Below are 25,337 nucleotides of genomic sequence, written 5' to 3' on the forward strand. Positions count from 1 at the left end.
TCTGAGTTTGTTTGATTCACAAAATAAATAAATAATTTGTAATTTGTGGCTGGAAAGCTGTTGTTTCTGATTTATGAGCTCTTAAGATCCTGAACAGTGCATTTCCATCTGCATTTCCATGTTTAAACATTTGTGTGATAAAATAATAATTAATACTAGCATATGCCTAATGAAAATGTGTAGGAGATGGATTTTAGTTTTATTCAAATCAAAAGGGAAATGTTGCTCACATGTTCTGCACCTATGCAATGATGATAGGGCTCTCTTGAAATAAAGTAACATTCCAGTAACATTTTCCAGAAGACTTACAGCATAGCACTTAAGTACTTTTAAGGTACTTTTTGGCTTTTTTCCCCCCTTTTTGGTTTGAATTCTTCTTTTTGGGTTGAAACGATATGGGGGTGAGTAATTAATGACAGAATTTAATTTTTTTTGGTTATCTATTTCTTTAAGGAGAAACATATCCATGTATCCATGTTCCCCTGAGAAGGGAACAAAACACTGCATCCTCTAGCGGTCACTATGGGGAACACCTTCAGCGTGATGAGTGTCTGAAGCAAATGTCTAAACATGCTTTAATGGCGGATGTATGTCTACATTTGAGTGCAGGTGACGACACGTTCTGGAGGCCGTGGAGAAGCAGATTCGGGTCCTGGAGCAGAGGCAGGCCCAGCTTAGACAGCGGAGAGCCACGCTGGAAACATCCCGGGCTGATGTTCACAAGTCCAGGGTAAGTATGCAGTGCGCTACTAACAGTCCCACCCCCTCTACCCCGTGTGTTTCTCTGGACAGGCCCAGTGCACCCAGGACGCGATCTGCCCAGATGTCCTTCACTCCGGAACCGGGACACCACGGACCCTGGGTGCATCCGCAGCGGCAGACGGAGACGCTGAAGAGGGACTTCAGGAGCCTGATCGAGACGGTTCGCAGCACGACCCCCGCGGCAATGATTATCATGTCAGGACCACTGCCCACATATCGACGAGGACACGAAAGGTTCAGTAGACTTTTTGCTCTAAATGAATGGTTATTGTCATGGTGTAAAGAACAGAAACTGCCCTTTGTTAATAATTGGAATTTTTTCTGGGAGCATCCTAGGCTTTTTCGCGCTGATGGCCTGCACCCCAGCAGAGTCGGAGCGGAGCTCCTCTCGGACAACATCTCCAGGACTCTACCCTCCATTTGACTAGTAAGCCAATTCTCAAATAACTGCTATGATGGCTTTTGTTCTACCCGCTTAAATGTTAGAAGTACTTGCACTGTCCAATCTATTAAGACTGTGTCTGTTCCCCGAATAGTGAGGTCAAAATATAAATTTAATGTAGGACCTAGAAAAAATCTTATCGTGATTAAACCAGAAAAACATAAAATAAATGAACAAAAACAATTTCTAAAGTTTGGGCTCATAAACATTAGACCACTCACACCCAAAGCAGTTATTGTAAATGACATGATCACAGATAATAGTTTTGATGCACTCTGCTTGACTGAAGCCTGGCTAAAACCAAATGATTATATTCGTCTAAATGAGTCTACTCCACCAAACTACTGTTATAAACATGAGCCCCGTTAGACTGGTCGATAATAACATTCATGTTGATAATACACAGTTTTGGAATAAAGAAAAAAATGTCACTGGGCCCACTCATCGTTTTAATCATATGCTAGATTTAATTATATCGCATGGAATAAATCTTACTGATATAGATATCGTACCTCAAAGTGATGATGTTACTGATCATTTCCTTGTATCGTGCATTCTGCGTATTGATGATAATAACTATATGCCTTCTCGTTATCGTCTGGGCAGAACTATTGTTCCAGCCACCAAAGACAGATTCACAAATAACCTGCCTGATTTATCTCAACTTCTCTGTGTACCCATAAATACACATGAACTAGACGAAATGACTGGCAACATAAGCACTATCTTCTCTAATACATTAGAAGCTGTTGCCCCCATCAAATTGAAAAAGGTTAGAGAAAAACGTACTGTGCCATGGTACAACAGTAATACACTCTCTCAAGAAAGAAACTCGTAGTCTTGTGCGCAAATGGAGAAAAAATAACTTGGAAGTTTTTAGAATTGCGTGGAAAAACATATGTCTAGCTATAGACAGGCTCTAAAAACTGCCAGGGCCGAGCATATCCACAAACTCATAGAAAACAACCAAAACAATCCAAGGTTTTTATTTAGCACAGTGGCTAGATTAACAAATAATCAGACGCAACCTGATCTAAATATTCCCTCACAGTTAAATAGTAATGACTTTATGAATTTCTTTACTGATAAAATAGATAGCATCAGAAATACAATAACAAATGTAAATTCTACAGCATCTAATATTTTAGTTTCATCCATCGCACCCAAAGATAAACTGCAGTGCTTTACAACTATAGGACAGGAAGAGCTTAATAAACTTATCACTGCATCTAAACCAACAACGTGTTTTATTAGATCCTGTGAACCCACTAAATTACTGAAATAGTTGTTACCTGTAGCAGAAAAACCGCTTCTCAATATTATTAACTCGTCGTTATCTTTAGGTCACGTCCCAAAACCATTCAAGCTGGCGGTTATTAAGGCTCTTATTAAGAAACCACAACTAGATCCTATTGAACTGTCAAATTACAGACCCATTTCAAATCTTCCATTTATGTCTAAAATTGTTGAAAATGTTATGTCTGCTCAATTGTGCTCGTCTTAGTTAAGGGAATAACATAGTTTAATATGAAAAAACGGTGGAGTATCCCTTTAATTTGGTTTGGTTTATATCTTTCCTGTCGGTTCGATTTTGTTTTTGTTTATTTGGGTGTGGTGTCATTTATTTTATGTCCAGTAAAATATGGTGTAAGGATCTGTCCTAGGTCCTCTGCTATTTTCAATATACATGTTGGCCCTTGGTAATATCATTAGAAAATACGGGATTAGTTTCCACTGTTATGCTGATGATACTCAACTATATATCTCAACGAGACCAGATGAAACTTCTAAATTATCTAAGCTAACAGAGTGTGTTAAAAATGTAAAAGATTGGATGACCAATAATTTTCTCCTATTAAATTCAGATAAGACAGAGATATTACTTATTGGACCAAAAAAACATTACACAGAATTTCGTAGATTACAATTTGCAATTAGACGGATGTATTTTTACTTCCTCTACTGTCAAAAATTTTGGTGTTATATTAGACAGCAACTTGTCTTTTGAAAATCATATTTCCCATGTTACAAAAACAGCATTCTTTCATCTTAGAAACATTGCCAAGCTACGAAACATGTTACCTGTTTCTGATGCAGAAAAGCTAGTTCATGCATTCATGACCTCTAGACTGGACTATTGTAATGCAATGCTAGGTGGTTGTCCTGCATCCTCAATAAACAAGCTACAGGTAGTCCAAAATGCAGCGGCTAGAGTCCTTACCAGGTCAAGAAAATATGATCATATTACCCCAATTTTACAGTCTCTGCACTGGCTACCTATTAAGTTCCGCATCAGTTACAAAATATTTTTACTTACTTATAAGGCCCTTAATGGTTTAACTCCTGCATACCTAACTAGTCTTCTACCACGCTACAATCCATCACGCTTCCTAAGGTCACAAAACGCTGGATTTTGATAGCAAAGTCCACTAAAGGAGGTCGAGCTTTTTCGCATTTGGCTCCCAAACTCTGGAATAGCCTTCCTGATAATGTTCGGGGTTCAGACACACTTTCTCTGTTTATATCTAGATTAAAAACACACCTCTTTGGCCAAGCATTCAAATAATACATCTAATTTTGGACTGCAGTTATATGTGATTGTAGTGTGGTTATTTTTATTTTGTTTGTGTTTATCTAATTAATTTTACTTGGCTGGAACAGCAGCTACGCTAATTATGTCTCTATTTGTTTCTCTGTTTTGCCACGGGATTTACATTACATTTGTAGAGTTGCTTTGCAATGATTTGTATCGTAAAAAGCGCTATACAAATAAACTTGAATTGAATTGAATTGAATTGAATTGAATTGAATTGAATTGAATGACAATAATATTGGCTGGCGACAGCATATGACATCACTACTGGCACAACCACAGTATAAAAGGGCACCAACTGAACACGCCATCTGTTCTTCATCTGAAGCTTGTGTCTGAACCATGGCAAGAAAAGAGGATGCAGTGTCTTGTTCCTTTCTCAGGGAACCATGGTTAGATGCATAATCTGAGATGTTCCCTTCTGAGGGAACTCAAACTGCATCCTCTAGTGGTCACTATGGGAAACGGAATACCCGACGCTGCCATGCTGAGGGAGTTGCCCCTTTGGAGGCCTCAGTGTCTGTTAGTGACGATATCCTCGAGCTACATAAAAAACAACCAAAACAACTTACCTGTTATGGGCTGGGCAAAGAAAGCCTGGTCCCAGGGCAGAGCTCAAAGGCTTAGAATCAGACAACAATGTGATTCTTTTAAGGTGATATAGCCAGGTGTCCACAGTAAACTCACCATATTACCAGAACCTGGCCTTTTACCTAGGGGGACTTCATACATCAACCCCTTATTCTCCCAGAGAGACTATAAAGATAGCCAATCCACCTGTCTGCCAGAGGCAGAGTCTCAGAACACTGACAAGTGCAAGGGACTGGCACAACCCATCTCCACTGTACCTGAGATGGCGAATTCCCATTAGATGGGAACCATTTGTTATGGTATCACTAAGGATACATACTTAAAAGGGGACCCAAGGTGAGAATCGGGGTCTGACCAACCTGGAGAAAGGATATGAAGCTGGCTGTGCGTGACCCTTACCAAAATTTTTGAAAGTGCACAGGATGCTCAGCATGCGCACTTACCATAAACATGGATTTTAGAAAGCACTTAGTGCTATTATAAAGGCCATGAGGAGGCCCAGCAACCTGGTATAACTGCATCATGGAGCTCTAGGGAGTGGAGTTCTACACTCTTTGAGTAAGAGGAGGACTCACATACTCAACCTTGCACATAACACGACTCCTGAGAGTAGTGTGTTCACGGTGACCCATCAAGCCATGAGGGGGCTTTGTTGCTCACAGTTCATCAGTAGGGCCAAATGGACGGCCCAACAACCTGATATGACTGTTTCACAGGCCTAAAGAAGCAGATCACTCACCTCTCAGAATGAGAGGAGAATTTACATGCTCAGAAGGGTGCATGATGGGGCTCCAAGAGTGGCATATCATATTAGACCATCCAACTGAGTGTAGTACCGCCAAACCCACCCATAAGGGCAGTCACATGATGGGAGCTCCAGGGAGCAGCATGCTCAAAGTGACCCTGTAATAAGGGGAGCAATGCCAGGCTAAAAACACTGACAGTCATCAGGAAGGCCACACAGGAGGTCTTAATCCATCTGGTATGGTTGCCTCATGGAGCTCCAGGGAGCAGAGGACTCGACCCTCAGAAAATAGAGGGGAACTCAGACACTCAAGCTGGAAGCGGCGAGCTCATAGACAATCCTCCAGTATGAGGGGAGAATTGCCAAGCTCACCCAAAAAAGCAATCTAACAGGGAGGCAGAGATGACCTAACAACCTAGTATGGCTGTCTCACAGAGCTCCAGGGAGCAGAGGATTCAACCCTCAGAAATGAGAGGGGAACTCAGACGCTCACCTTGGGAGCAGCATGCTAAGCTCAACCATAAGAGCAGCCTAACTGGGAGACAAAAAGATGGCCTAACAACCAGGTATTACTGTGCACATAGCTCCAGGAGCATAGTACTTGGTTTTCAGATCGAGAGGAGATCTCACATGTTCCCTCCATGTGTGGCAGGCTCATGGGTGACCCTCCCGCAGTCAGGGGAGCACTGCCAAACTAAAATAGGCAGCCTTGACTGCAGGTGGAGTTCCGGGAACGGGGTCCTAGGCTCTCAGATCGAGAAGAGAACTCGCATGTTTGCTTTAGGAGCAGCAGGCTTATAGGTAACCCTCCTGCAGTGAGGGGAGCACTACCAAACTCAACCAGAAAGGGCAGTCTAGCAGGGCAGCAGAACGGAAGCTTCTCAACCTGATACAACTGCACACAAGGCACCTTGACACTCTCAATCTCATTCCTCAGTATATAGGGAGAGTGATGGTCCCATACAGCTAGGCTCAAAGGAGCCTGCTAAAGAAGTGTGTGGGAGTGGCCGGCAATTGCACTACCCTTATTTTCAAGGGGAACAATGCCTGCTTGACCACATAATGGGATCCATTTATGCACATGATTAGAGCTCCTCAGTGTGAGTACCTTATAGTAGAACTTCCAAGAGAATGAAATACATTACACTAATACTGTATATAAGGGAATACAGTGCACTCAAAGCCACTCCAAAGAGAGGAGAGATTCACTGGTTCAACCTTAAGGGCAATGTGAGGGAGGTCTATAGTGGGCCAGACAACCTATCAAAACTGCAGAGCGGAGTTACTCAACAACTCAGAGAGAGGAGAATTCAAGCTCAGTACAAGTGCAGAGAGTACATTACACTCATACCTCAGGGAAATCAGTGCACTGAAAATCCACCTGAGAACCCCATGAACTCATTTTTCTCTGTGCCTCAGTAGCGGTGGGTCCTGAACCACTGGGAACCGTTGGCTGACCTTCTCCCCTAGAAAAGGAGACAAATGAGAGTGGAGCTTTTTCATAGAAAAACGCTCACAATGAACGCAGATTGCCCACTTTAAGACATTGTTTGCTTGCTCTCTACCCAAACTCAAGACGTAAAGTTTGTGTGTGTAAGAAAACAAGGACATGGATCTGCACACTTCTAAAACGTCTTAAGCTGCATTTCCACCATCGCAGATGGTGAATATAATTTTAATGAATATAATGAATATATCTAAACAAAACAAATGACCCCCTAAATAAAAACACAGTAGATATTATGGGGCTAATTAACATACATAATTATTGAATCATTTCTGCCATAATTGTTCTGAAGCACCATTTTACAGAAATAGTGTTTACAGAATAATGTTAAAGTGAAAAAAATATTGATAATTCTAACCTCGCACTCATAGTTTTGATTAGAATACATCACATACAGTCGTGCAGTCACATATGGTCTAGCCGCAGAAGGTCAAAATTTTTAACGCATCTAAAACCTAAAATCGGATCCGAATTTTCTGCTTACGCATATGATTGGAACTCCACGCAGCTCCCCCACTACTCTTCATTGAAAAATGAATAACTTCCAGTCTTTCGCTTGTCAGAGATAGTGGAAAGGTGGCTTTACTAGTGCTCACCATTACTTTAAAGAAAGAGCAGCATTCTTACCAGAATGCATGCTTCAAACAAAACAGTCCCTCATGACAAAAAAGAGGACGGCATGTTTGTATTGGCACCCTTTTATACTGTTGTCATGCCAGTAGTGATGTCATAGGCTGTCGCTGGCCAATGTTATAGTTGTGTTTAGACATTTGCTTCAGACACCGGACACACTGAAGGCATTTCCCATAGTGATTACTAGAGTTCCCTCAGACGCAAACTGAATTATACGGTGACCAGGAGGGGACATGTTCGGTTCAATTATTTTTGTAGTGGCCACAACATATTAACTCGTGGGAAGGTGATATTATGTTGTGGCCATGAGATTTAAATTTTTGGGAACGTCATATTAACTTGTGGGAACGTGATAAAATGTGGTGGCCATGAGATCATTTTGTCGAGGTAATGACATCCTTATATACTATGTTAAGGGAACGACATCCATTTCTGAAATTAATATCTTGTTGCCACGACATAATATCACGTTCCCACAAAAAAATAGGTGAACCAAACATATCCACTCCTGGTCACCATAGAATTATTATGTATTGCTGCTCTTTCATTCCAGTCTGTTGTTTATGGTTAGTCTGGTCACCTGTGTATTCAGTTCAAAGTGTTTTCATTATAACATTTCTGTAATTTTCACAAATCATGCATATAATTTTGACCATCGGGCTCTTGCATGTAGAAATGCAATAAAATGTGACAAACAATGCAGACAGCATTTTATTTTTCTTGTGTGTGCTATATGTACCGGAACATCTTCAAAAATTACATACAAATCTTTACAACCTATGAAGCAAAAATATAAACTTCTCAGTGTATTTCTGAGAGTGGTGCTCAAATTGAAAATTCTGTGGGTATGATTAAAGAGTGAAGCTCTTTGCCTTTGAACCTAGGACTAACAGGATTTGAAAAGAGTATGAATATAAATAATCTTCTTTCAGCCTTACCATTACAGCAGAGAGAGGAAGGAGAAACCAAATCCTGATGCGAAAGCATCTGTGGTGCTAAACCCTATTAGCTTGACCTAATCATCAGAATGCTGAGGGATTATCTGAGACCTGGTAATTGAGATGTTCTCGCTAAGGAAAACTACAGAGACCTGTAGTCATAGTCATGTAAATGGCCAAAATGCATAAACAGTTGTCATGTAACACCCTCTTCAACAGCAATGGAATTAAATCTACAAAGGCTCACTGGAAATACATGTCTCTACCTACATTTCTGTAAAACTCAAAAAGCATACCTATACATACGAAACGCTGCATTTTCCAGTTGACATGAACACAGTAAAACTCCAACAACTTTTATTCCTTTTCACACAAAGCATAATTTACAGGGCCAGGGTTTCGATTAATACAGTAAAACATATTTTTCGCACAATTATTTGCAGAATACTATATTATCACTTCAAAACAATTTTACCATGCTGCAAGATTTAAAAACTGATATTTTAGAATGTTAGCGTCACATACAGCTTCATACAGTAAGTATGGATTTTCTAACACAGTTGGTCGGCTCTGTATCTCACGTGATACGGCGTTGCACTTGTGAGGCGAAGTGCTCCAGTACAAACCCCGTGGAACAAAACAGCTCAAATCCATGTATAAGGACATTAAAATAGCATGTTGCATGAATGAACGCGTTATTATATCACTTTTGCATTCATTAACACTATCAGGTACATTTAGGGTTGGGTTTAGTGTAGGGTGTATGTTATTTTCCAACACAGTAGAGCAATAACCTTTTAGCCACACTCCCCAGACATTTGAATTCTGAACCACCACAATACGTGCCTGAAGCAACTTAGTAAAAACACAGCAATACATGCCTGTACCAACTTAATAAAAACGTGCCACGGTAAAAAACATATCATGTGTTTACCAAGTTTCAGAAGAGATCTAATAATCAAGAAAATTGGCAAGGTATCAACGTCAATTGAATGTCAAGAGGTTTCAACTTGAATTCAAACATTTTTCATGTAAATTAGCTGAGATATGCTATAACATTCATTCAAATTTTACCTCTATATTCTCGTACTGTATGCCAACATTTGTCCCATTTGTGTCTATTTTTATTTGTCGTGTCCATCTTTATTTTTAAGTTTTACAAAATACATCTGAGACTATGTGGGTATTTCACAGAAGCATAACTAAGAACTCCATATGTGGGCTATGAAAGGGGCATTCTCTGACCAATAAAATGTTACTCTGGACAATTTCATGTCCTGTCTATTGTGCTCTCAATAAAAGCAGCAAAAAGGGCCAAAAATAAAATGAAATGGGGAGGTATGAAATGGGAAGTAAATGGCATTTAGTCTGATTTGTCACAAAACCAACTAATAAGTGAAACGCTGCCTGTGAATAAGAGAGAGAGAAACATTTGGATTTACTTTAAGCATCAGTTTAACCCTGAATTAGACAATAGTACCTTTTCTGAACATTGAAATGACTTCTTTGAATTTTGAAGCATTTCAAGACAGTGGATAATTCACCAATTCAAGGAGTTACTTTAAAAATCTGACATTTGTTGGCACCACACTGACTCAAGATTGATTCGCACAGACTCATTACAGTTTTCTCTGGTTTGTACTTAGTTCTTGCTCACAGTGAAAGCTAAACAATCAAAAAGGAGATCTGTAACCTTTATTCACCACCAAACTGAAGCTCAAAGCATTAATTAGAAATGCAGGAGTGGTGAGTCAGTTAAAGAAACTGATGTGATTGAGTATATCTGTGTACACTTCAAAAGAGAAAGACAAACTAACCTTGGAGAGCTTGTCTGGAAGGTAACATCACTTAGAACACATTTGTTAAGTTAAAATACATGCACATACACAGTCACATACAGATGAACAACTGTGGTGAATATGTTTTCCTATACATATTGTTGTTTTATGACCATTAAAATACGTCCATACTTCCATTTAAGTATAATTGCCTCATTTATGGTTATGATCACATCTGTATACCAGCCCATATTGAACTGGCTGTGGATAGAACATTTACATTTACATTTAATCATTTAGCAGATGCTTTTATCCAAAGCGACTTACAAATGAGAACAATAGAAGCAATCAGATCAACAAGAGAACAACAACGGTATACAAGTGCTATGACAAGTGTCAGTTAGTCTAGTACAGAACACGTAGCCAGGTTTTTTTTTGTTGTTTTTTTTTTAAGAATATGATAGACAAGAAAAGAAAAGGTAAGTACTAGTATTAGTTGGTTAAGTGCAGGCGAAAAAGATGGGTCTTTAGATGTTTTTTGAAAATGAGTAAAGACTCAGCTGTTCGAATTGAGATTGGGAGGTCATTCCACCAGCTGGGCAGTCCAGGAAAAAGGTCTGTGAGAGTGATTTTGAACCTCTTTGGGATGGCACCACAAGGCGTCGTTCACTTGCATAGTGCAAACTTCTGGAGGGCGAATAAGATTGAACTAATGAGCTTAGGTATGTTGGTGCCGTGCCAGTGGTCATCTTGTAGGCAAGCATCAGTACCTTGAATTTGATGCGAGTGGCTACTGGTAGCCAGTGCAATATGGTCTGTGAAGCTTAACTGATGATCCATCACAACTCCTAGGTTTCTGGCTGTCCTGGAAGGAGTTATGGTTGACGAACCCAGCTGTATAGTGAAGTTGTGATGAAACGATGGGTTAGCTGGAACCACCAGCAGTTCAGTCTTAGTAAGGTTGAGCTGAAGGTGATGGTCATTCATCCAGCTAGAAATGTCACTCAGACAGGCTGAAATGCGAGCAACTACCGTCAGGTCATCCGGTTGGAATGAGAAGTAGAGTTGAGTGTCATCAGCTACAGTGATAGGAAAAGCCATGCTTCTGAATGACAGATCCTAAAGACTGTAATGGTGAACTGCAGACCTAGAGGTATGAAAAGGGATCTTCAGCTTTAAATGACATAAAACACTATGAGAAGTCTGAAATAATGCAAATGACCTACCAATATATATATATAAATGAAGCCCAATGGCCAATTATTTCCCTTTGCCAATTAACCTTCCCAACAGCCCTTGCTCTTCCCCCTGGTGGCATACTGACTGCCAAATGTGTTTGCACTCATCAGCTCCAGCTAGCTGATGAAAAGAGACAGGGGACTCAGAACATTAGCCCAAGGGTGGGACAAATATCAACCTTACAAGTAGCTTGGAGTTCAGGTGTGTGAGGTGAGACCATCCACAAAACAACAATTAAATCAATAAAGGAAGCAAGCACTGCCTCCACAAATCTATCGTCCATCCGACCATAGATATGTGGCTTAAAGGTGGTGTTCACCCAACAATGAAAGTTCTGTTATTATTTACCATTATGAAATCCATATGCTGTTATTATCAGTCCTAACTAACTGAATATTAATAGCTTTTTCTTAAGTCAGAGGCAGCAAAACTTTTCACCTATATCTTGGTCTTGTGCCAAATCACACTAAGTGACATTTGCATTTAACCTATATATTCTCGTACTGTATGCCAACAATTGTCTCATTTGTGTCAATTTTTATTTGTTGTGTCCATCTTTATTTTTAAGTTTTACAAGGAACATCTGAGACTAAGTGGGTACTTCATAGAAGCATAACTGAGAACTCCATATGTGGGCTATGACATGGGCATTCTCTTACCAATAAAATGTTCCTCTGGACAATTTCATGTTCTGTCTATTGTGCTCTCAATAAAAGCAGCAAAAAGGGCCAAAAATAAAATGAAATTGGGGCTATGGACTAGTAAGCAAATGTCACTTAGTCTGATTTGGCACAAAACCAAGATATAAGTGAAAAGTTTTGCTGCCTCTGACTTAAGAAAAAGCTATTGGATTTATTTTAAGCATCAATTTAACACTGAACTAGATAATAGTACCTTTTCTGAACACTGAAATTACTTCTTTGAATTCTTAAGTATTCCAAGACATGAAGTGGATAATTCACCAATTTAAGGATTTACTCAAAATCAGACATTTGTTGGCCCCTCACTGACAGTTTTTTACTTGGACAGACCCATTACTGTTTCATCTATACTTAGTTCCTGCTCAAGATGAAAGCTAAATGCTCAAAACTCAGAAATACTTTTAAATTATTGACAAAACAGCACATACATGGACTCATTCCGGGTTTATGATACCTTTGTATTTGGCATTACTTGAAATGTTCCCTTAATATAACGTTTTTACGCTTTGTCACAGAAAACTGCAAAAATAATGATTTTGTCTTAAAGCGATTAATGCATGCTTTGCTGATAACAGAAATAGTTTTTGGACAGGTGTAATTACATGTCAAATGTAATCACCAACACTACTGATCCAATACTTGCAACAGATAAAGGCCTTTTCACAATGAATGCAAAAAAAAACAATCAAAACAAAAGATCCCTATTCACACCAGGTGTGATCATTCGCAGCACGAAAAGCCAGGATATATAATTTTTTCATCCTTTGTGTCAATGTTCATGATGACTGGAAACATGGGCGTGGACTCTATGTCCTGGCATTATGCCCACGACGACTGGAGACCCTGGCATGGCGGCCATCTTGAGGAGAGGCTCTGGGCTGGTGGCCATCTTGTGGAGAGTCTCTTAACTGTTGTGAACAGGCTCTAGTTTGGGAATCACAGGACAGGAAGGTGCAGAAAGCACAGGACTAGCTACCATTAAAACAGGACCTGCTGGTGACCATGGTGGGCCAAACTCCATGGCCAAAGGAGCTTGGTGTGTGGTGCCCCTCCTCAAAAAAATAAAAAAATAAAACCTACATAAAAAAACTAAATAAATAACTGTTTAGGGAAACATCCTCCTCAACTTCCCCAACAGTGAAGGAGCACCCACTCAACAAAAGTGCATAGTCCAAAAATTCAATTAGTGACCCACAAGGACCATCACGAATGAGACTAGATTTGTAGAATTCATTGAGTCAATGAGATCAAAGTCAAGATGTGAGTTGAGCCAGGTTCAGAAAATCTCAGTTGTGGTCCTTGGTTGATCTATTACCTTGCTGCAAAGTTGAACTGCTGGATCCATAGCGGCTTAGTCTTCTGTCACTATCTGGACAGGAACGCAAAGATTGAGGATCCAAATACAGTTTATTTAAGAGTAATCCAAAGCTGTAATCCAGAAACAAGCATAAGGTCATTAACACAGAGCAATCAGTCCAAACAATTCCAACAAGGCAGAAATTCAGACAAAAGGGATAACCGGGAAACCAGGCAAAGATCAAAACCAGGATAAAGGGCTCAGAAAAACAATGTGACACAATACAAGACTAAGACCACATCCACACGAAGCCAGAGCTTTCCCTATCCTCGTTATAAAAAAAAAAAAAAAAAAATCTGGAAACATGGCTTCATCTCAAGAAATATCTGCGTACACATAAAACCAACTCAAAACTATGTAGTATACATGCCAGACCACTATGTGGCACTGTAATTCTGGCACAGAGATACGCTAAAAATGGAGAAGTAGACTTGGAGCATGCGCATAAACCTTGTTGTACATTTTTTGCTTTAGTAATTTCTAATTTTGCTTTAGTAAAGCTAATAGGCTCAGTAGCTTCTGGAACATGAACACAAGTACTGTATGCAGTCTGCCGTTGTTGTTGTTGCTGTTATATTATGTAACGGTGTCTGACTAGGGTTGAGACATGGGGTGATATCACAAATCTATCATGAGACGCTCTATGCCCTATTGGCACAGACAGCCCTGAGTGAAAAGCAGCAGTCCACCATTGCTGTTTTCTTGCTGTAGCTCCTGGAGATACAATGTCACCACCAAAGAGGCATTACAAGTGTTGTGTTTTTGGATGCACCAACGCATATAGGAGTCTCCATAAACCACTGAGGTCATGGTTTAAATTTCATTTTCGAAGTAAATGTCCCGGAAAAAAAATGGAAAGTCCTATATGTTTGTGCTAATCGTTTTACATTGGACTGCCTCACAAACGAGGATCAGTTCAGCACTGGAGTTGTGCAAAGGTTGATTCTGAAAGAGGGGTCAATACCGACACTTCGTGCGCAAACGTCAGCTCCAGACAAAGTAAGCATCGCACGTCATATTTTGTTTTCCAGATTGCCTGCTTCTAGGCACTCTGTCAGGCTAATTTTGCTAATGCTACCATTGTCTCTGCCTATTTTCACTGATGCTGCCTTCACGTGCTATCAGAATGATCATAAATAGGAATGTGGTAGTCAAAAATTGCATATGAAAGTTTAGATAGCATGCGAAGGCACCATGTTGTTATTTTTATCCCGCTGTGCTCCCCGTCTGTGTAATTCATAAACACGCATATACTATGCACAGTACAATGAGACTGCATGAAACTGTCCCGTTTTGCTGTTGTGGGTATCTTGAAGCTCCGCCCTCTTCTGAAAAGGGAGGCGAGAGCACCAGCTCATTTGCATTTAATAGGACAAACACAAAAATGGCGTGTTTTGGCTCATACCCTAATATTGGCATTTTCAACAAGTATATATTAAAAAAAAATATCTGTGGGGTATTAAAACTTCACATACACACTCTGGGGACACCAGAGACTTATTTTACATCCTGTAAAAGGGGTCATAATAGCTCACCTTTAATGTAAGTACTCTACCAGTATGAGTGGATATTTCATGTCTGATTTTAACCCCCCCATAATTGTTGCATCTAGGACTTGAAGTTACTTTTTATACCCTGCAAAAGCAGTTTTGGTTATTTGGTTCAAATTGAGGGATGAGTCACAATTATTTTCCTCAGTAACTGACATCATATGAAGTTGAGCATATATTTTTATTTTTAATTGCACTTACTCTCCTCATTCTTATTCATGGGGAAATAGTGCCCTTGAGTATCAACCTACCTCTACATTTTCCTTGTAATATATCTCCTTTGCAATTAAATTTAAATGTTTTCTGATATTTTTTCAAGTTGGTGTACTGATTAAAACAATAAATGCCATCATAGTATATGATAATTGCTTGTTCTTCTGCACTAATGACATCATTTATTCAGCATACAGTGAGCAGAGCCAGTTAGAAAATGTATTTTTTTTTTTTATAAACCTCTCACAAATTAAACCACAAGCCAAGAAGACAAGAGCTTGTTAACTCCCAAGGTTTAGTGGTTTGAAGGCTGACTTTTGTGAAATACCTCAGACGAACCTGAAAAAAAATAATGGTGCTCCAGTGAAACAAGTCAGTGCTGGAGAGCAGGGAAATTTAAAGGGAAGATGTAGCCACTGTGGTAGCTCAGATGTGTCTTAATGAATGTGCTAAAAAGCCATTCAGTCTAGTTCACATTTGCTTCAGAAACCAGGCGAATTCTTGGAAAAGTAAGGCTCGGTCTACTGTGCCTTAACAAATTAGATTCCCTCTGGAACATTAAATTCATTTAATGAATTCCATACATCAAATTAAATTGCTGCTAGTGTAAGTTCCTTGCATTGAGTGTATTTAGAGAATTACTGAACACTGCCCTCCAGCTCCATTTGAGAACTACTTTACAATCAGGAAACAGTGACTGAATATACCTGAACTTTACCTGAACAGTGACTGAATATACCTGAACCCGAACATTAATCTTTTTCTATTTAAAGACATGAAAAGACACACTTGAAGATTTTAACACCGACTTTAAGCCCAACCCCCCCCCCCCCCAAACGATGGATTTCTTTGTCAAAAAATCCTCTATCGTTTTATGTCATTATGATTATTTAACTGACATGATACCCGTGATCGCCTATGAGAGTAAGCATCACATATTAGATGTTGTGTGCTCCTATAGCTGAAACTTGGCAGCCACAAACATGCCACAAAAGTAGCGCACTGAGAAAAAACATCATCCATATTCTTTTTATTTCTATTTTGTTTTTCACTGTGCAACAGAACACGTGCCAGGAGAGCCAGTTGAAAGCGTTGATTGTCTTTCATGTGTTTTTCTTCTTGAGTTACGTTTGATCTCACGATTCTCCGTGAGATCTCATGTCAAAGTTCGATCATTCCTACAGTCAACAAGTGTGTGGTCTCGCGGTCTGGTCGAATCATCTAATGTGTGCGTTCAGAGGATTATAAGGCTAAAAATCGGTTGAAACTGTCTTCATGTCTGTGGTCTCCCATGGTTTTAAAATCGGCTAATATTTGGAAATTGTCTAGTGTGTCCCAGGCCTTAGTTGGAAATGATGACCAGGTAAAGCAAGTCAGTAGTTAGGTAAAGCATTTTCTCCAGTAGATGTGAAGTTTCGAGAAACGGTGAATACCCAGATGACAAAATGTCCAGTATACCACAAAACACACTGGTTGAATTTGAAATACTCTAGCATACTAACATAATTCTTTTACTATTTCTTCCATATAAAGATATACAGCAGGAGAAAGCATAAAAGTAGTATAGTAGAATGCTACTATGTTTAATGTTTTAAGTTTTGTTATGTACATTCTATTTACTGTTAATGAAGAATAGTTGTAACTATTCAGTATGTATTGTATACAGTATGTATAAGTATATGTTTTAACATTTGAATGATACTATATTTCCCAACATTCTCTGTGGCAGCAAGAGAATGATAATATATAGCATCAGTTACACACCTTGTACAGCATGAACATTTGCACAACTCTAATAATTTGCTCTTTATTTTGTTGCACCACAAACACATCATAATTAGGACTTCTGAGCTTGAATGTAGGAATTTCCCATGAAAATTTGAAGGTAGCAAAAGGAAATGGCTGTAAAATGCTGACATCCAATGTGAGTTTGTAGCGATTGAAAGAATTAAATCAGAAACATACGGTTTCATTTAGTCTGAAAAATGTGTAATGCAGTCATTAAATGCTTACAAACATTAATAATATGCACAGATGAATAGTTCCAGTAAGACCCTAACATTTATCTAGAAAGTAAATAAGGTAAGTTTTCATTTTGTTGTCTTTTAAGTTGATCTGGTTCAAATATTTCAGTGTGCACGAGACACCTTTTTTCTCTGCATATCGCCTTAAAGGCCAAGTTTTTATTTTTAGAGCTTGTGTCTGCAGACAGACAAGATCAAAGAGCGTTGACAGGCTGCTGCCTCAGCTGTGTAAGCAGTGCTGGCCGAACACGTCCCGGTCAAACGTCCCTTGTCTAAGTGCATGTGTCACCTGTATGAAGTGCTGCAGGTTATTCGGTAGGGGTTTCACTGCTGCTGACAGTGCGCTGTGAGGGCAAGAGAACCGAAATGTTTTTTTATTTTTTTATTTTTTTTAGATATGTGTGAAAGCAATATATGAGCTTCACTACTAGATAAAAAAGATGCAAAGGATTATCCATGAATCAGAGCAGCTGTCAAGAAACACAGCTTTGTATTTTTTTAATCTATCACCTTGCTGATATTAATTTACTGGAGATTTATTTATATTAAATGCTTCCCGTGAGCCTTTCCAAAGTCATGAAGGGAATAATTGTTTTTGGACAAATAGTATTTGGCAACATTTTATTTGCATCAAGAGAGAAATGCAAACATTCATACAAATATTCTATCATTTTTTACACTTAATGTTAATGTAATCTTAATGTAGTTGCAAACAAACATGTATATTCATTTATGAAATCTCTGTGTAGCTCTAACAACAGTTAACATTGACAAAAAAGAAGATAAACAACCTAAAGTTATAGTTTCTAGTCATATAATCACAATTCTGTGCCTCCTCAGGTCTGTGTTGTAATTTGGAGGGGTTTCATTGTCAGCCAATGAATGGGCCACAATGGGCCTACAGCTCTGACAGAGGGGTCATATCCATAGACAGGTTTTTTAGTTTTCAGGACTGCAGGGTCCAAGGTCAATAGATCTACAATACTGCCAATGCAATTGGAATTAATCTCATTAATCTGGCCAAGAAGGTGACTATTTATTTATTTATTTTTTTGGGACATGCAGTAAATACTGGGAAATACGCACCCACTCTGATGATCTTACAGACATTTATTAACTCAAACATATGTATACCTTGCAAATAGCATTGGTACAAAACAAATAAGGCAAATTGCATGTGTTTTAATAATGACCTACCAATTTAATGTAGTGGTGGCTTTTCGTCTTTACAAGTCTCACTGCTGCTCTGCTAGCGCCGCTGCAGGAGGAAAATACTAGTTAGCACAGCTTTACTGGAAAAGTGAACAAGTTACATTAAAATAATATGAACAAGACCATGATGAAAGGTGTTTACATGTGTCTTAATGTATACCTACCAATTAAACGTGCTCTAAGCACTTTTAACTTCACAACGAGTCTCCCCTTTGGTCTGCCATCTGTGCTGCAGGAAGAAAAGGCCAGTTAAATCACTTTGACTCAGACATTGAGCGTTCGCTCAGACATTCACTCAGCTACTCTTTATCTTGCAAATAACATCAGACTAGATGTATAAAGTAATTAAAAAGTGAAAAATTAAAGTTCTCTTTCTAATGGGAACTCGTGCTGCATCCCCAAGAGGGTGCTTTGGGGAATGCCTCCAGCATGACCGGTGTCTGATGCATGAGTCTTAACATGACAATGAACTTGACATTGACAGGCGGCAGCCTATAAAGTCACAACTGGTGCGGCCTAGAGTATAAAGGAGCACATGTGAAATACGTCATCCTCGTTTTTGTCTTCAGGAGACACTTGTAAATAGGTTAGGAGCACACGTTTAGCTCCTGAGGAAGCAGACTGTGCGTATAGAAAGGATTTCTCAATGAAAGCTCCATTCGTGCCGTCCATATTTTCGAGGGATGTGGGATGAGTTTTTGGGTGGAATGCTGTCTTCTATGATGCATTTACAAGACTGACTATAAAGACGTGTTTCCACCGCTGGAACTTTACCCAGGAACTAGGGAATTTGGGCTGGTACTCGGTGTACCGCAGGAACCAGGATCTAAATAAAGTTCCGGGTAAAAAAAAATGCCCATCAGAAAGTCGAGAGGTAGTACTTTTTCAAAGGTCCGGAACTTTCGGGGGTGGGACTTGGGCACTGAGCATACTGATTGGTTGAGTTCACTCAGCATTGTGATTTCAACCACCATTTATTTGGATAATTTTCAAAATATAACTGTTATTGTGTCATGAAATGTAGTGTTAAAAGTATTTCAGGCGAGAATGTAGTTGTTTAAAACTCATATCTGTGGTTTATTTATGAAGAGAGCGGCTTTTTAAAAATGTGTTTCGCCGATTTCGGAGATGATCAGCTCCACGCGATCAGCGGGAGCTCAGTCCTCATGTATCCACCGAGAGCAGTCTCAACTCGGCTAGTCCTTCTTACATTTGCCGCTGGCTCTGATGTGTCTTTAGTGGTTAAACATAAAATATAACTTGTTTGGGGTGAATCTAACAGGTATTCTTCTTGGGTCTTTATTCAATTTATCTATATGTTAAAATGAAAATATTGAGGCAATTGATATAATATATCTTTTCATTGTAATGTAGGCTGTATATATACACATTTCCCTGAACTAAGTACATTTCTGCGGCTATTATTGTTTAAATGAAAATGAAAGGAGGCAGTGGTATTTGATATTCTATTTTGTCTTATTGTACATAAACAGTGAGGAAAAGGTGAGGTGAGCTGACTGATGTTATCAAGTACACTGCGGTTTGCAGAATTACCGGACTTGCATCGTCCTGTCTGCGGAAGATCACACTCGCAAAGTCCGAACTACCGAGGATGCAAGTCCGAAATTTGCATACTTTGTATTGAGAAACAAATGCAGACCTACATCACCAGACTATTTGCCTAATCTTCATGGTACTTTAGACCATGGTGGAAATGCAGAAAGCAACAGATCTGGGGGGAAAATAGTTCCTGGGGAAAAAATTTCCTGGTACAATTGTTCTGGGTAATGTCGGTGGAAACGCGGCATAAGTGACAGGTAGGAACTTCTTTCTTTCTGCTCTCTCGTGAGGGATAGTAGTTAGTGTTTGCAAAACCGCTTTTGGCTCTCGAAGGTGTTTAAGGCACTCATAACGGTTAATTTGCGTCTGTTCTCATATGAGTATTATTTTTTTTTTCAGAGCGATAGAATCTGTCATTTGAACTAGTGTGCTTGAGGTTAAATGCACGCTTTTTGCAATGCGGTAATTGGTTCCATCTGGGCTTGACTCTCTCTTGAGAAATGAAAGTTGAGTGCCTACGCCCCATGGTCGGGTCCTGTGACTGCCATTACAGTGAGGTGGGGTTAAGCATGGGGGTTGTAGGCAGAGCACGGACGAGTCAAACAGTAATTTTCCTTTTTTGGCTCCTCTTGTTGACTCAAATAACACTATTGTTCTTTATGTGTCTAATTCTGAGGAATTAGAGACAGAAATGTGCTGTAGTCAGGTAGTGGCCTAAGTTGTTAGGCTTTCTGTGAGCCTTCTTGTGTACTGCAAGCATTGTTAGACCTCCTGGCACTACAGAGGGTTATCTTTCACTCCTTAGAGCTCCGTCCTTAGGTCTCTGTCAGTGGCAGCGCAAACACGGAAGACTAAACACACAGAGACAGCGCTGGGAGCGGATAATTATCATCAGATTGCGTAAATCAGTGGAAAATGAATAGAAATTATGATTCTGTCAGAAGAAATATGAAGTAAACATGAATAAATATATCCATATATCTCCATGTATATGCAACCTTGGACTATAAACCCTTATTGACGCTGTTCAGTGAATCTATGTGAACACAAATAAACCACTGCTGACGTGACTGAATATGAATGCTTGGTGAAATTCTATTCTAAAAATTACTCATACATATTTATTATTTTGCACTCCTGACATAAATTACAAAATTTCTGTCACTGCAACAATGTTTTATCAAAACAGTGGTTAGATATCGAAGCTAGAATCTTTAAATTTTCAACTGATGCATAGTTTGTTTAACGTGCTGTTAAAGTGAAACAACAATAATCTGGGGCCGTCGCTGATCTTTGACCACAAAGGGGTTAAACAGAGTAGGTTGACTAGGTTCTCTGTGAGCCTCCTTAGACCCTGCGAGCATTGTTATGCCTCCTCTCACTGGAGAGAGTTATCTTACTGAGGCCTCTGCTCTCTGAAGCTCCACTAGGATAGCACTGCAAGTATTAGGCTTTCTGTGAGCCTTCTTGCATAGTATCCTGAGCTTGGACTATCGTTAGTCTCCTTTCGACTTTAGAGAGTTATCATGCTGAGGCTTTCGTTTCCAGAGCTTGGTTTTTGTTTGCTAAGTTGCTAGGCTCCTTGTGAGCCTCCTTGGCTATTGTGAGCATCGTCAGGCATCCTCTCCTAACAGAAAGATATCTTTACTGAGGCCTTCGCTCATCAGAGCTCTGCTAGGACATCATTTTGCAGGTTGTAGGCTCTCTCTGAGCCTTCTTGCATGGTATCTTATGTCTGGGGCATAGTTAGGCCTCCTCTCATTTTAGAGAGTCGTCATGCTGAGGCCTTTGCTCCTAGAGCTCGGCCATATACTGTGAGCATCGTTAGGCCTCCTCTCGCTACAGAGCGTTTTCTTCATTGAGGCCTCTGCTTCTAGAGAGGGAAGTATGCTAGGGTCTTGGGCTCTTTTGAAGCCACATTGGCTACTGACCTTAGTATGGAGTGTTGTGAGGCTTCTCATTTTGAGAGGTGTTGTATTTAGGCGTCCACTCTGCAGAGCTTTGCGGGCCAGTTAGCTCTAAGTGTTAGGCTCTCTGTGAGCCTTCTTTGATGCTAGCCTGAATAAGAACATATTTAAGCTTCCTCTCTCCTGTTGAGACCTAATATCTTAAGAAGTTTCAGCCTATGATTGCGTTGCTGGTGCAGAGATGAGGACTCCTTTGGGTATTTAACTTAGCTCAGCCAATAAAGCACTCATCCCTTCGGCAGGGTGGCATGGGTATACCATTACCCATAGCTCCCTCTAGGGGACAAAGCACGTGTTCCTATTCAAAAGGGAACGTCTCGGGTTACGCATTGTAACCATGGTTCCCTGAGAAGGGGAATGAGATGCTGTGTCCCTTTGCCATGCTACAGGAATTCCTGCATGTCTCCTTCAGACAAGAAGTGGAGGACCTATTTCACAGGTGCTCTTTTATACTCTCTGCCGCATCAGTTGTGACATCATAGGTTGCCTCCTGCCAATGTCAGTTTCATTGTTGTGTATAGACTCATGCTTCAAACACGGGTCATGCCGGAGGCATTCCACATAGCGCCCTTTAGGAGACACAGCGTCTCATTCCCCTTCTCAGGGAACCATGGTTACATGTGTAACCTGAAACATTAACCTACCATAGCTTACTCTTTTGGGGGCTCTCATCCTTATTACAAGTCTGTCACAGAGCCGTTGTACGAGGAGATGTGTGGTTGTTTTTTGCAGTCATTTACTACTACTGTATTTAGACTTACAGTAGGCTAATATTCTTCCAGAATGCACTGACAATCAAACATACTGTATATAGCGTATACAGAAGGAAACTGCTTAGAATACAGTATAATACTGTGTAAACAACAAAACTTTCAGTAACATATGCAAATTGTGCAGTAGGGAACTGCTGAGAATGCACTAATAGTACTGTGAAATTCAGCAGCAGTCAATTTTATATAAAGCTCAGTTTTATTGTTTTCTCATCTCTCTGTTTGTTCACTGTAAGACCCTTCTAAGACTCTGTTTCCTGGGGCTGGAGAGACACTCTACTGCTCCCATACCAATCATTTGCCCTGATTAAGTGGTTTTGCCCACATCCCCTCCGAGTCTGTTGAGAAATTTATGACTGACCGTCAGAGTTCCTCCAAGAAATGACATGAAAAACTCATTTTATTTTTGGCTTGAAAGCAAGGAATGAATCAGAATTAGTTAGTGTATTTATTGTTTGTTTAAGTATGGATGAACAATCAATCAGGTTGGTTGGTTGGGCTACTGTGTGAGCTGTGTTTCATAGATTGCTACACCACCATTGACAATAGACAATGAACCTGTTTTTCAACCTTGGCACATTGAAAATGCGTGCCTGGGGCAATGTTTTTGCAACACCATTATTACGTATCTTTTTGCACATTTTGTGCAGTTTCAAAAGGAAATGTCTAGTGAATGGCGCTAAAATGCACATTCAGTATGTGACCCACTGCGTTAGAAAACCCATGAAGCTGCACATGTGATGCTAATGGTCATAAGTATCTCGCAGCATGTTAGAATTGTTGTTAGGTCATAACATAATATACTGCACATAATTCTGTGATTTTTTTTTTTTCTTCAATAAATTGTTTGTAATTATTTTTTTTGTGAAAAGTAGTAAAAGTTATTTGAGTTTTTCTGCCTCTAGTGTTAATTTTTTATTGGAAACTGTACCAATTCATACAGTATGTGTAGGTATTTTTTTTTTATGGCATTATTGAATTACGTGAGGAACAGTGCACACACACACACACACACACACACACACACACACACACACACACACACACACTCAACTTTCACCCTTGGCTAATTCCAGTTTGGTTTCAAAGGAGAGCAGTTTCATACTCAAGAGTACAAAAATATAGTTTGAAAGAGTTTAGAGTTCACAATGTGCATTGACTTTATCTAAGTTCTTAATCTGACAGCATCACTTTGCTTTCACTTTGAAAAATCAATGGTCACAGTAGGTTAATTATGCTTTTTTAATCATGTCTGTCGAAGAGTTAAAAGACTAAGTGAATATGAAACTGTAACTGGCCAGTATATGTACGAGAAACTAAACAACTCTTCCAAACAGAAGAAGAATGGTTAAAGCAAAATAAGTCTGACTGATGGAGCTATGTGGGCTTGTCATTAAAGAACTTGCTTCACTTAGTTGGTCTGAACCAGAGTCCGATTCAACACCCTCCATTTGCCACCACAGGTTCAGATTTGGGTTCGAACTGTGGTTCAGTTGCATCATCTACATGAAAACCACCATGTTTCATGGTTCAGGGGGCCTTTTTCGGCTCCTCTTGTGGTCTGTGCTGTCTTGTCTATTTTGGCAGCTCTTGACCTAGGCAATCAGTGCTGATCTTTTGGCGTGAGTGGAAAGTTTCTCCCCAACCTGCCGCTCATTCCCCCTTCCCTATATAATCTCTGCTGTTCTGTCCTTCGTTTTCAGTAGATTGTTTTGTGTGTCTGTACCGTGACTGTGCTGATTACCTGTCTTTCACGTTTCTCTGTCCTTGTGGTTCCTGTACCCCAAGACGTGCAGAGAGGAGATACAAACGCTCATTGCCTCGCCGATCCCTCTGTCTGACATCCTGTCTCTGGTGAGCGCTGGGTCTTGGGCAGCGTCCACAGCCTTTCTGGGTCTGCACTACTCTGCCGAATCTGGATTAACCCAGCGACTTGTTTGCCATTTTTGGTTATTTTTTATATTGCTTTGTTTTTGTTTTTTCCCCTGAGATAATAAAATCTCCGTTACTCCAACGCCTCTGCATTTGAGTCCTCTTTTTCCCCGGGTCCCCATGAGTACTAGAAGCAAGTTTACCACTGCAGGTACTGTATGTAAAACCTCAGGAGGGGAAGATGCCAGTTTCAGGCAAATATGATGACATTTAATTGAGTTATATACATATTATACTATCTTTTTACATTTTATTCCACTGTTTCACCCGTTATATAAACTGCATTAATACATATGCAAAAAGCATTGCTCTCCAATGAAACTGGAAATTGTGCAATATCTTTGTATACCATTGCATATATAATGGCATTTTATGACACACTGGTTGAGATCTAAATGTCTTAATGCTTTGCGCTTTGATTTTGATGATGTCAAAGGATGTACTACACCTCATTCTGTAGTGTGATGCTGGAAAAATTAGGACATTTCTAAAGGAACGCTAGATATTGTTGTTCTGTGGTAACTGAAATGTGTTTTTCTTAACAAAACACACTGCATTGATGTAACCTGCTGTACATTCTCATTATTAATGCTGTGTGCTTGCTCCCAGACTCATGTCTACTGTTACATAATTCAGAAGATTGCATTCCCAGAATAGCACTGCAGTGCTTTAGGGAGGAATTGTGCATAAGTGTCATGCTGTATGAATGTAAAAAAAAAAAAAAAAATGACCAGATTCAGTGTCAAGCCAAACCTCCAACAAAATGGGCTGATGCACTTATTTTGAGTCCCACAAGCAGAAGGGATGCAGTGAACACAACTGA

The 25,337-nt window shown here is 39.7% G+C and overlaps 1 long non-coding RNA gene across 1 annotated transcript; it reads left to right on the forward strand.

Moving 5' to 3' along the window:
- The first annotated feature begins 1,129 nt into the window (after nt 1–1,129).
- Nucleotides 1,130–24,596, forward strand: LOC122148553. Its single transcript, XR_006162446.1, has 2 exons — nt 1,130–1,189; nt 24,371–24,596. It is a non-coding gene; the product is annotated as an uncharacterized LOC122148553 (long non-coding RNA).
- Nucleotides 24,597–25,337: the final 741 nt, after the last annotated feature.

The sequence above is a fragment of the Cyprinus carpio genome, chromosome A18, assembly GCF_018340385.1.
Source record: "Cyprinus carpio isolate SPL01 chromosome A18, ASM1834038v1, whole genome shotgun sequence".
Lineage (NCBI taxonomy): Eukaryota > Metazoa > Chordata > Actinopteri > Cypriniformes > Cyprinidae > Cyprinus > Cyprinus carpio.